Source organism: Arachis ipaensis, chromosome B10 (assembly GCF_059453495.1).
Source record: "Arachis ipaensis isolate K30076 ecotype BB chromosome B10, ASM5945349v1, whole genome shotgun sequence".
In the NCBI taxonomy this organism is placed as follows: Eukaryota; Viridiplantae; Streptophyta; class Magnoliopsida; order Fabales; family Fabaceae; genus Arachis; species Arachis ipaensis.
In genome coordinates, this window is record NC_142435.1 from 20,403,133 (window position 1) to 20,416,740 (window position 13,608).

General features: G+C 40.1%; 1 non-coding gene across 1 annotated transcript; it reads right to left on the minus strand.

The window, feature by feature from the left end:
• Positions 1-13,062: 13,062 nt before the first annotated feature.
• Positions 13,063-13,166, minus strand: LOC148579353 (small nucleolar RNA R71). The gene has a single exon (XR_015898443.1). It is a non-coding gene; the product is annotated as a small nucleolar RNA R71 (small nucleolar RNA).
• Positions 13,167-13,608: the final 442 nt, after the last annotated feature.

Here is a 13,608-nt window from a genome sequence, read left to right on the forward strand (position 1 = left end):
CAGAATGGACCATGCTAGACATCTTCTATGATGGTATATCTGAGGCATCCAAGATGTCATTAGACCACTCTGTAGGTGGATCCCTCCACTTTAAGAAGACGTCTGAAGAGGCGCATGAACTCATAAACACGGTTGCCAACAACCAGTACATGTACGCTTCTGAGAAGAACCAAGTGAACAACGGGGCTGCCCAGAAGAGAGGTGTCTTGGAAGTAGAAATATTAGACGCCATATTGGCTCAGAATAGGCTCATGTCCTAGTAGATCAACATGATCTCTCAACTCTTGAGTGGGACATAGAGCACAGATGCTTTCTGTCCAGAAACAGCGTATGAATTAGACGCTAGTGAAAACACCTGGACCACAATGGAGGAGGTGAACTACATGGGAAACTCCTCTAGAAACTCCAAAAACAATCCCTATTCGAATACTTTCAATCAAGGATGGAGGAACCACCTCAATTTTGGGTGGAAAGATCAACAGAAGCCTCAGCAAGGCTTCAATAACAATCAGGGTGGAATGAACCATAACAGGTTCAATAATAGACCATTCCAACCCTCTCAGCAGCAGTCGGAGACTCCCACACAGTGCCTCTCTAACCTGGCTACTATAGTCTCTCACCTCTCTATGGCCACTCACTGTTTCATGGCTGAAATTAGGTCATCCATCAAGAACTTGGAGATACAGGTGGGACAGCTGAGCAAGAGGATCCCAGAGATCCCATCTAACACTCTTCCTAGTGACACGGAAGTGAATCCAAGGGAAGAGTGCAAGGCCTTTACTATGGAGTGACGTGGCAGAAATTGGCGGATTAAGAAATTAATGTAAGAGATACATTGCAAGTACAGTTCTTAGCCAACAAAAAATTCGCTTATCAATTTAGAAGGGTTGTCACAAAATTAGAATTAAAATACTGGGAGTATGAATCCTAGGTCGTCTCCCAATGAGTTGCAGAAAGATGTGCTATTTTATTAATCAGATGTTTTCGAAAATGGTTTGAGTTTGGTAAACAGGAAATTAAATCAGAGAATTTATGTAATTTAAATAAAAATCTTGACCGGGAGTAGATTAGTCAGAAAGTCTATCCTTGTTGGAGTTCTCTCAAGATTAATTGGTAATTGAAGGTTGTTCTGCTTAGTTATCCTTTACCAGGTAGAGGAAAGTCAAGCAAGTTGGAAGTCTATTTCTATTCACAAGTTCTAATCCTCTCCCTTGGGAAGGATTAGTGTTAGTGACTAGAGGGGGATCCAACAATAAACCCAATTACAATTTTACTCTTGAGCATTCCAACTCAAGGTCCTCCTTTCAATCAACTCCCAATCAAGTTATGGAACTACTCGCTCATTATGAATGTAAACTTCACAAAATAAGAAAGGGAAATAAAGAAAGACATGATAAATAATAATAATCAAAGAGACCAATTAAAAATAAAAATAGTTCTTGTATTAATAAATTCTAAAAATAATCTAATAGTAATTCTGAACAAATTAAGGATATGAAAGAGTAAGTGACAAGTAAGGAAAACAAACTAGAATGATGAAGTCTTGGCGGAGGTAATAACTCTTCTCAATATCCCAATCCAAAAAGCAATAAAAACAAAATCCTAAGAACTATGAATGTGTAGAGAGAAAACCTAGAGGAGGAGTAAAGTCAGATCTAAAACTAAAAATTATGCGGAATGAATGTTTCCCCTGGTCTCTGCATGTTCCCTGGCTCTAATCTGCTTTTCTGGGCCGAAAACTGGGTCAAAACATGGCCCAAAATTGCCCCCAGCGAATTCTGCAAATTCTGCAGATCGCGCACATCACGCGATCGCGTCATCTACGCGTTCGCGTCTTCCAGCGTTTTGCCTTGCCACGTGTGCGCGTCGTCCACGCATTCGCGTCACTTGTGCAGTTTCCAATCCGTGCGTTCGCGTCAGGCACGCGAGCGCGTCACTGCAATTTCCTTTATTTTGCGCGGACGCGTGAGCCATGCGTCCGCGTCGCTTCTCGCTGGTCATCTCCTTAATTTGTTGTGTTCCTTCCATTTTTGCAAGCCTCCTCTCCAATTTCCCAGTCATTCATGCCCTATAAAGCCTGAAACACTTAAAACACAGATCACGGCATCGAATGGAATAAAGGAGAATTAAAATACATAATTAAAAGTCTCTAGGAAGCAAGTTTTCAACCATGGAGTAATTTTGGGAAGGAATTGTAAATACATGCTAATCATATGAATAAGTGGGTAAAGATTTGATAAAACCACACAATTAAACACAATATAAACCATAAAATAATGATTTATCATGGAGGTTTTGAACGAACCCAAAGAGGAGCCTGCCATTGAGGAGCTCAAGGAAATAAGAGCTCATGAGGAGAAGCAACAGGAACCTAAGGAGAAGCAAATTTCTCAAATCCTGACAATCCTCAGGAAGCTGAAAGCCAATTCCTCTCATGCAGAGGGATTGGAGAAGGATCCCCCTCCAAGGAGTGTTTGAAGGCCTCAGAGGGAGATGGGACTATGGTGCTGACTGCGGACTAAGGAGTGCAGTGCCTTAGTCCAAGAGAAGCTCCCTCAGAAGTTGCCTGACCCCGAAAGCTTCCTGATTCCCTGCACTATAGGGACCATCACTTTTGAGAAGGCATTATGTGACCTTGGTTCAAGCATCAATCTTATGCCTCTCTTTTTGATGAAGAGGCTAGGAATTTGAGAGGTGTAACCTGTTAAGATATTACTGGAGATGGCAGACAAGTCCTTTAAAGGGCATATGGCATGGTGGAAGACGTCCTGGTAAAGGTTGAAGGCCTTTACCTCCCTACAGACTTTGTGATCCTAGACACTAGGGAGGACAGAGATACCTCCATCATCCTTGGAAGGCCTTTCCTTTCTACTGCAAAGGCCTTGATAAATGTGGAAAAGGGAGAGCTAGTCTTGAGATTGTGGGAGGATGATATCTTGTTTAAGATCCCCAACCCTCAGTCTCCCTCTGACAAAGGAGGTACCATTATGCAACACTTAGTGTTCAAACCTTCTCTCTCAGTACAAAGCTATATAGAGCCCCCATACATCAATTCTAAGTTTGGTGTTGGGCAACCATCATCAAGCATTGGGAAGGAATGTACTAAGAAAAAGGTACCTAAAGGCTCGAGGAACAAGAAGATTTTCACTGAAGGCCTCTCACCTGGCATGAGAGTTGTCTTCACTAATAGTCCAGTCATTCTACATACTGTGAATCAGATCCTATCTCTAGAGCATGTGGAGCTCATTCATGAGAGCACAAGAAGAAAGTTCACTGTGAGGGGTAAAGTTCTGAGTCCCTACCTACCTTCGTAATGGAGTTGTTCGTCAAGCTAATGACGGTAAAGAAGCGCTTGTTGGGAGGCAACCCAACCTTTAGCATAGTATTTTCATTTTTTCATTTTTTTAAGTTTTATATTATAGCTTTTCCTTTGCTTTTTGATGTTTGTGATCATGTGTAGCACTTAGAACAGTGACAGAGGCATACAAAACTGAGAACAGAACACCCTGGGTAGAGTACCTTGCTGGCGTTGAACGCCAGACAAGGAGGATGTTGGGCGTTCAACGCCCATAAAGGAGTGAAAGCTGGCATTAGACGCCAGAAAGGGAGAAAGGAAGGGTGTTCAATGCCCAGTGAGGAGCAATCTTGGTGTTGAACGCCAGACAGAGAGCAGTTTGGGAGTCCAACACCCACCAAGGAGCATGGACTGGCATTGAACGCCAGTATGGGAGCACTATGGGCATTCAACGCCCTTGAGGGCGCATCCTGAGCCAACTTTATGGCCTCCATTGGGCGTTCAGTGCCCATTCCTGGCGTTGAACGCCCGGTAGGGGGCAGACAGCTCGAGCTCTGAAGCCTTCTCAGCCAATGGGTCCCATAGAATTGCTACCTACCCCACATACCCTACCTACCCTACCTTCCCTTCTCTCTCTTACTTTTTCGACCCTTGAAAGCCACACCCTACTTTCCCTCTTCCCAACACACACTCTTCCCTAAAACCATCATAAATCCCATCACTTTACTTCCCCACCAACCCCCATTTCAAATTCAAAACTTTTCCACCCATATTTCCTCCCCACATAACCGAATCCTACCCCATCTCAACCCTATAAATACCCCCCTCATACACCCCTTCATACACACATCTTACACACTATTCTTCTTTCTTCTTCAAAACCCACTTGGCCGAAGCCTTCTCCTCCTTCCTCTCTTTATTTTCTTCTTTGTTCTTCTACTTCACTTCCCTTTTGTTATTATTTGCTTGAGGACGAGCAAACATCTTAAGTTTGGTGTTGCAAAAGCTCTGCTTTTTGACTTCTGCTCCTCCTCTATGGCACCAAAGGCCGGCAAATCTTCAAGGAAGAGAAAGGGAAAGGCTCCCACTTCTACTTCCGAACCTTGGGAGTCATAGAGATTCCTCACCAAGGTGCACCACGATCACTTCTATGATGTGTTAAGGCACATAAAGGTGATTTCCGAGGTCCCCTTTAAGCTCAAATAAGAGGAGTATCCAGAGATCCAACATGAAATCTGGAGAATGGATTGGAAAATTTTGACCAATCCTGTTTCAGAGGTCGGAACACTAATGGTGCAAGAATTCTTCGCCAATGCTTGGGTCACCAAAAATCATGATACAAGGGTGAACCCAAAGCCTAAAAACTGGCACACCATGGTGAGAGAGCAGCTCCTGGATTTTAGCCCGAAAAGTGTGAGAATGGCGCTATAATTGCCACACATGCTAGGAGATCCACACTCTTACATTAAAAGGGTCAACTCCGACCAAAAATTGGGTCAAGTCCTTGCGGACATCTGTATGGAAGGAGGACAATGGAGAAGAGACGCACAAGACAATCCCTACCAATTGGGAAGGCTTGACCAAAAGTCCATGGCTGGAGGATGGTTGGAGTTTATCTAACGCTCCATCATCTCCACAAGTAACCGATCTGAGGTTACCATTGACCAAGAAATAATGATTCATTGCATTATGCTTGGTAATGAGGTGGAAGTACATGAGGTGACACCTCAAGAATTGTACAAGGTTGCTGAAAAGACCTCCACTCAAGCGAGGTTAGCATTCCCACGCCTCATACATCGCCTATGCAGTTCAGCTGGAATTGGCATATCTAGAGATACCCTCATAGAGATTGACAAGCCCATCACAAAGAGGAAGATGGAACATGTGAGATACCCTCCTGGATTTTAGAATCTCCTTCTTCTCAAAACTTATTTTCTATTTTCTCAAATCTTGTTAGTGATGGGTGATGAGTGGATATTTTATACCCTTTTTCGCATCATTTTCATATAGTTTTTAGTATATTTTATTTAGTTTTTATTAAGTTTTTATAGGTTTTAGTGTTAAATTCACATTTTTGGATTCTACTATGAGTTTTTGTGTTTTTGGATAATTTCAGGTATTTTTTGGCTGAAATTAAGGAGCTGGAGCAAAAGTCTGATTCAAAGACAGAGAAAGCACTGTAAATGCTGTCCGGATCTGACCTGCCTACACTCGAAAGAGATTTTATGGAGCTACAGAAGTCCAAATGGAGCGCTCTCAACAGCTATGGAAAGCTAACTTCCAGTGCTTTCCAGAAATATATAATAGTCCATACTTTTCTTTGGATTAGAAGGCCCAAAACTTTTGTCCAACGTCAGCTTCCTGCCCCCTTCCAAGCGTTTAGCGGCCAAAAGAGCAAAGACCAATGTACAAACACCCAAAGAGGATCCCTAGCTGGTGTTCCACGCCCAGAGACCTCAAAGCACGTGGATCTCATCAAAGCTCAGCCCAAACACTCACCAAGTGGGCCCCAGAAGTGAATTTTAGCACTAGATAGACTATTTTACCCTTACTAGTCATCTGTTTAGTATTTAAAGTGTATTTTACATAATCATTTGGAGGAACACCGACCTTTTTATGCTATTTTCGAGTTTTATCTTGTGTTTTACATCAGTATGAGTTTCTAAACCTCCTAGGTTGAGGGGAGGAGCCCTGTTGAGTCCTATGAATTAATGAAAGTATTACTGTTTCTCTTCGATCCGTATTTGATTAATTCTAAGATGTATATTCATTCTTCATCAATATGAATGCGTTGAACTGGCATAAGGTTATCACGTTCTACATGGGTTCAGAGTGCATCTTTCATCGGACAATGATGAACCACCAGCTTGAATATACGTCTCTCAGACGGCTAATTCATGACTTCGTTGGGGACTTCTCGAGATATTAGTTCAGCCAATTTTTGGGGAGATTAGGGTTTCTGTGGTAGAGGCTAGAACCCAAGGTACAAAATTCTCTGATTCAGAAGATCTGACCTTGTATGTGAAGTTTTGAGTAGGATCATTAAGGAGAATGAACTGTACGAGTTTCACCCTCAATCAGAATAGATCCGCACTAAACCTGGGGTTCAAATCTGGAGGAGTATTGGCAGCTTCTCAAACCAGTGTCAATCACACACAGCCTCCCATTGAAGAAATCACTCACAAGAAAAGAGAGCAATAATATTGGAATTAATTCTGAAAGGCAAAGTAACTCCAATCCTCAACTACATTCCTATTTTTATAATTAAACATTGTAATTCCATCTTTCAAATCAACAACCTTCTGACCTACCTGACTAAGACCTGCAAGATAACCATAGCTTACTTCAAACCAAAATCCTCGTGGGATCAACCCTGACTCGCTCAGGTATTACTTGCACGACTCAGTGCACTTGCTGGTACAACTGTACAAAAGTGTGGGGATTTGTGCACCAATGGGTAATTGAGGTCCCTGTGGTGCCAAGGCTAGAACATTGAGCATCGTTCTCTGATCCAGAAGATCTGACCTTGTTTGTGGCATTTTGAGTAGGATCAACAGAAATTGATTTGCGTGAGCTTCACCGTCATCCAGATTGAATGATCAGCATCCTGGTATTTGGTTTGGACCATGGAGATTAATGACCACGACCCATGGCTTAATCACTTACAGTCTTGCCATTGAATGAATCACTCATTGTTAAAGTAGTCAGTAAGAAGTATTAATCCGGAAGAACAAGCATCTCCGAGGCCTTAACTGATTCTTTATCATTGTTTTCACATTAATTCATTATTGCTTTCTTTACTGTTCTATTTTATGCGCCTACAACAACAATCAACTTTTTATTCACCTGACTAAGATCTACAGGATAACCACAGCTTGCTCAATCCGACAATCTTCGTGGGATTCGACCCTCATTCACCTGAGGTATTACTTGGACGATCCGGTGCACTTGCCGGTTCAGTTGTGCGAGTTACATTTTCGCGCAGCATGCATCCATTTCATCTGTTATTCAGTGGGTTCACGATTACGCTACAAGATGTAGCCTATTGATGCGGGCGGAAATCAGCCAGTTAAGAAATTTATAATATAAAACTAGTGTTGTAAGTACAGTTCTTAACCAGCAAAAATCTGCTTATCAATTTAGAAAGGTTGTCACAAAATTAGAATAAAAATACTGGGAGTATGAATCCCAGGTCGTCTCCCAATGAGTTGACAAAATGGTGCTATCTTATTAATCAGGAGTTTTCCGAGAAATTTTGAGAGTTGAATAACAAAAAATAAATAATTGTAAATAAGCGCAATGAAAATTAAAAAAGACTATTATATTCAAAATAAAATGCCTTGACCGGGGGTATGATTAATTGGAAGTTCTATCCTTGTTGGAATTCTTTCAAATGTAGTATCAAGATGTTGTTGTTTTCACTTAGTTAACCCTTACTAAATAAAGTAAAGTCAAGTGATTAAGCTAACTCTTATTCACAAATCCTAATCCTCTCCCTTGGGAAGGACTAGGGTTAGTAAATAGAGAATTAGCTAACAACTTCCAATTTAACTAATCACTTGAACATTTCAACTCTAGGGTCTCCATTTAATCAACCCCCAAGTCAAGTTGGGAGTCTACTCCATTGACATAAAAATTACTTGCACGGAATTAAAAAGGGAATAAAAGGAAGACATGATAAAAAATAATTGAAAAGTAATTAAAATAAAAGTAATCCTTTGCATTAATAAATTCTAAAAATAATCCAATTGTAACTCTAAATAAAGATTAAGGATATAGAAGAGTAAGGGAATAAGAAAACAAACTAGAAGAATAGCAATTTCAACGAAGGTAATGACTCTTCTCAATATCCAAAAGCAAAAGCATAAAACTAGAAATCTATGAATGTAAAAATAAAACCTAGAGGAAGAGTAATTTCTCTCTAAGATCTTCACTAAACTAAAACTATGCTAATGAGAATGTGTGTTGAGTCTCTGCACGTCTCCTGGCTCTAGTCTGTGTTTCTGGGCTGGAAACTGGGTCCAAACTCGGCCCAAAATCACCCCCAGCATTTTTTGTGATTTCTATAGATCGCGCATGTCACGCGTACCCATCAGTCACGCATACGCATCGCTGGTCATGTTCACGTGTCACGCATACGCGTCAGGCACACGCACGCGTCGTCTTGCAGAACTCCAATCCACGCATACGCGTCAGGTATGCGCACGTGTCACTGTGAAAATCTCCAGATCACGCGCACGCGTGAGCCATGCGTGCGCGTCGGTGCTCGCTGGTTATCTTCTTTATTTCTTGTGTTCCTTTCATTTTGCGAGCTTCCTCTCCATCCTCTAAGCCATTCCTGCCCTATAAAGCCTGAAAACACTGAACACACAGATCATGGCATCGAATGGTATAAAGAGGGATTAAAATACACAAATTAAAGGTTTAGGAAGAAAGTTTTTAATCATAGAGTAGTATTGGGAAGGAATTGTAAAAAATCATGCAATTTATATGAATAAGTGTGCAAAGACTTGATGAAACCACTCAATTGAGCACAAGATAAACCATGAAATAGTGATTTATCACCTATCAGCTAGGGCTCCCGATCGACCGACAGTACATCAGCAGATGTTTGACGAACTTCGAGCTGTACATCAACGGCGGCCGTCCGGCATGAATTTGGTTTGAAGAGTTGTTGGGTGTGTTGCCGCCATCGGACTGCATCGACAAATTCACTATGAAGTGAACTTGGATGCAGGAGACATTCAGTGACCTTCTCGAGGGCGCAGATGAGGAGACAGTCAGGAGGTACGCGAGAGCGTACATCATGATGTTATTATCGACACAACTCTTTGGTGACAAGTTTGGTACATGCATGCATATCAGGTGGTTGTCGTACGTAGCGAGTTTAGAGTACATGGGCAGATATAGTTGGGGATCGACCACTCTGTCGTGGTTATACAGGTGCCTATGCCATATGGCCAACAAGCACGTAGTTAAGTTGACAGGTCCACTGCAGCTCCTCTAGTTATGGATCTTCTGGCAGTTTTCAGGTTTCAGGCCGGATGGGTTTGACGCCTTTCACTGGCCCTTGGTGATGAGGTACTCAATTGATTACTAGTTGGTTTTTGTGTTCCCATTGTTTCGATTTTTTTTTTTTGACTTATTGATAACATATCTTGGGTGGCAGGTGGTCAGGTTATCAACCGAACATGATTTTGATGTTTTTAGTACCATGTGTGTGTTCATGTTTCCTTTCAAGGTACTCGTGTTATCTGTTATTTACATTTCTTATGAGTATAGATAAGAACATTCAGAAGCACCTATATTTCATTATGTTTAGAAGCACATGTATGTTATGCAAAATTTCTATTACGAGTCGATATTTCATTACACTAAATAGGACTAAACAAGACACCATAACTAAAATAAAGCAACAGCAACAGCATCTAAACATTAGACAAACCATCAAATATAAACAACAAAGAGATTAAAGACAACAGGACTAACCAACAACAAGACTAAAACTGAAGACAAAACATTACACTAAATAAAAAGAACACTAAACATTACTGGCAGAAGTAGAACGAATGCTGATGCCTCCTTGAGGACACGTCCTACGTGTGTGGCCAGGCTGTCTGCAAAGGCCACATCTCTTGGGTCTGTTCGGGTCAACCTCGTCCATTGTCGTCCAGATTCTGGTAGTCCTGGGTCTCCCTTCAGACGCACGTCTCTTGGCAGGATTGGGGATGAGTGTTGGACCATCGTATGGTGGCTAAAACCCCTCAGGGATTGGAGGGGTGAACCCTATCCATTAGGCATCAAATACCGAGCTAAGGCGATACACCTCATGGACATAAAGTGACCAATTTAGACGTGAGTATGCACAACACACTAAGGCATGGCGGCATGGATAATGAAGTGTCTAAAAAATACTCGCAATCACAAGTGTGGTCCCTTAGGGACTGATGAGCAGATAATTTATACCCTTTTTAGCATTGTTTTTACATAGTTTTTCGTATGTTTTTATTACTTTTTATTATATTTTTATTAGTTTTTATTCAAAAATCACATTTTTGGACTTTACTATGAGTTGTGTGTTTTTCTGTGATTTTTAGGTATTTTCTGGCTGAAATTGAGAGACTCGAGCAAAAATCTGATTCAGAGGCTGAAAAAAGACTGCAAATGCTGTTGGATTTTGACCTCCCTGCACTCGAAGTAGATTTTCTGGAGCTACAGAAGCCAATTGGCGCGCTCTCAATTGCGTTAGAAAGTAGACATCCTGGACTTTCCAGCAATATATAATAGTCCATATTTTGCCTGAGATTTGATGGCCCAAACTGGCGTTCAAAGTTAGCCTAAAACATCTTGGCGTAAAACGCCCAAACTGGCACCAGAATTGGAGTTAAACGCCCAAACTGGCACCAAAGCTGGCGTTTAACACCAGGAACAGCCTAAGCACAAAAAAGCTTCAATGCTCAGTCCAAGCACACACCAAGTGGGCCTCAGAAGTGGATTTCTGCACTATCTGTATTTAGTTACGCATTTTCTGTAAACCTTAGTAACTAGTCTAGTATAAAAACTACTTTTAGAGATTTATTTTGGGTATTTTGGTTGAATCTTTTATCTTTTGAACTTGTATGTTCACATTTGGAGGCTGGCCTCACGGCCATGTCTAGACCTTTCACTTATGTATTTTCTACGGTGGAGTTTCTACACCCCATAGATTAAGGTGTGGAGCTCTGCTGTTCTTCATGAATTAATACAAGTACTATTGTTTTTGTATTCAATTCATGCCTACTTCTTCTCTAAGATATTCACTCGTACTCCAACCTGATGAATGTGATGACCCGTGACACTCATCATCATTCTCACTTATGAACGCGTGCCTAACAACCACTTCCGTTCTATCTGCAATAACTTGGCCTCCTGGTTCACGACGCATGGTTGCCTCTCCTGACAACAGAGCATTCCATTCCGTGAGATCAGAGTCTTCGTGGTATAGCCTAGAACCATTGGCAGCATTCCTGAGATCCGGAAAGAGTTGACATTAAGATTGTGCGTACCAAGTTTTTTGCGCCGTTGCCAGGGATTGTTCGAGTTTGGACAACTGACGGTTCATCTTGTTGCTCAGATTAGGTAATTTTATTTTATTTTTAAGCTTTTTATTTTCGAAAATTCAAAAAAAATAAAATAAAATATAAAAATAAAAATATACAAAAAAATTTTATTTTGTTCTTCATAATTTTTAAGAATGAATTCTAGAGTTTCAGATGATGCTTTTATCATCACAGGAGCTAGTTGATTCCCATCAATTTGGCTGTTGTATGTAATGTCCTGCTGAAGCTTGGCTAGCCATGTCTAATCTTTTTAGACTGAAGTTTTAGACTAACATTGCATGATTCCTGGAATTCGTATTAAAAAGTTTGAATTTCTTTATTTTCTTTTTCAAAATAATTTTCGAAAAATACAAAAAAAAAATTCATAAAATCATAAAAACCAAAAAAATTTTGTGTTTTTTGTTTGAATCTAGTGTCAAATTTTATGTTTGGTGTCAATTGCATTTTCTTATTTTCGAAAATTCATGCATGGTGTTTTTCATTGATCTTCAAGTTGTTCTTGATGATTCTCTTTGTTTGATCTTTAAATTTTATTGTTTGGTGTCTTTTCTTATTTTTCATATGCATTCTTGAATTATTAGTGTATAAAGAATAAAAATTTTTTAAGTTTGGTGTCTTGCATATTTTTCTTTTCTTAAAAATTTTCAAAAATAAGTTCTTGATATTCATCATGATCTTCAAAGTATTCTTGGTGTTCATCTTGATATTCAAAGTGTTCTTGGTGTTCATCTTTTTCAAAACCACCTAACTACCTTTTTTTCTCTGAAATTTTTGAAAACTCCTCACCATTTTTTTAAACTCTTTTTAATTAACTAATTATTTTAAATTTTAATTTAATTTTATTCCTTTTTATAAGTTTCGAATACTAACCAATAATTAAAATAAGAACAAAAATATTTTCCTTTTATTTTAATTTAAAATTCGAATTCTCTCTCTCATCTCTTTAAATTTATTTATTTATATACTAACACTCTTCTTCTTAAAATTCGAACCCACTCTCCCTTTCTGTGTTCGAATTCTTATTCTTCTCTCTTCTTCATTCTACTCTTCTATTCTTCTACTCACATAAAGGAATATCTATACTGTGACATAGATGATTCCTCTTCTTTTCTATTCTCTTCTTTTTCATATGAGCAGGAGCAAGGATAAGAACATTCTTGTTGAAGCTGATCCGGAACCTGAAAGGACTCTAAAGAGGAAGCTAAGAGAAGCTAAAGCACAACACTCTGGAGAGGACCTGACAGAATTTTTCGAAAAAGAAGAAGAGATGGCCGAACCCAACAACAATGGTGGAGATGCAAGGAAGATGCTTGGTGACTTTATTGCACCCTCTTCTGACTTCTGTGGAAGGAGCATCTCAATTCCTGCAATTGGAGCAAACAACTTTGAGCTTAAGCATCAATTAGTTTCTCTAATGCAGTAGAATTGCAAGTTTCATGGACTTCCATTGGAAGATTCTCATCAGTTCTTAGCTGAATTCTTGCAAATCTATGACACTGTAACACCAATAGGGTTAATCCTGAGGTCTACAGAATTATGCTTTTCCCCTTTGCTGTAAGAGACAGAGCTAGGACATGGTTGGACTCACAACCTAAAGATAGCCTGAACTCTTGGAAAAAGTTGGTCAATGCTTTCTTGGCCAAATTCTTTCCACCTCAAAAGTTGAGCAAGCTTAGAGTGGAAGTCCAAACCTTCAGACAGAAGGAAGGTGAATCCCTCTATGAAGCTTGGGAAAGATACAAGCAATTGATCAGAAGGTGTCCTTCTGACATGTTTTCAGAATGGAGCATCGTATGCATATTCTATGATGGTCTGTCTGAATTGTCCAAGATGTCATTGGACCACTCTGTTGGAGGATCTCTTCATCTGAAGAAGATGCCTACAGAAGCCCAAGAACTCATTGAAATGGTTGCAAATAACCAGTTCATGTACACTTCTGAAAGGAATCCTGTAAATAATGGGACAACTCAGAAGAAAGGATTTCTTGAGATTGATACTCTGAATACAATATTGGCTCAGAACAAAATATTGACTCAGCAAGTCAATATGACTTCTCAGAGTTTGTCTGGAATGCAAGTTGCAATAGGCAGTACTAAGAAAGCTTCCTCTGAAGAAGAAACTTATGACCCTGAGAATCCTGCAATGGAAGAGGTGAATTACATGGGAGAATCCTATGGAAACACCTATAATCCTTCATGGAGGAATCATCCAAAT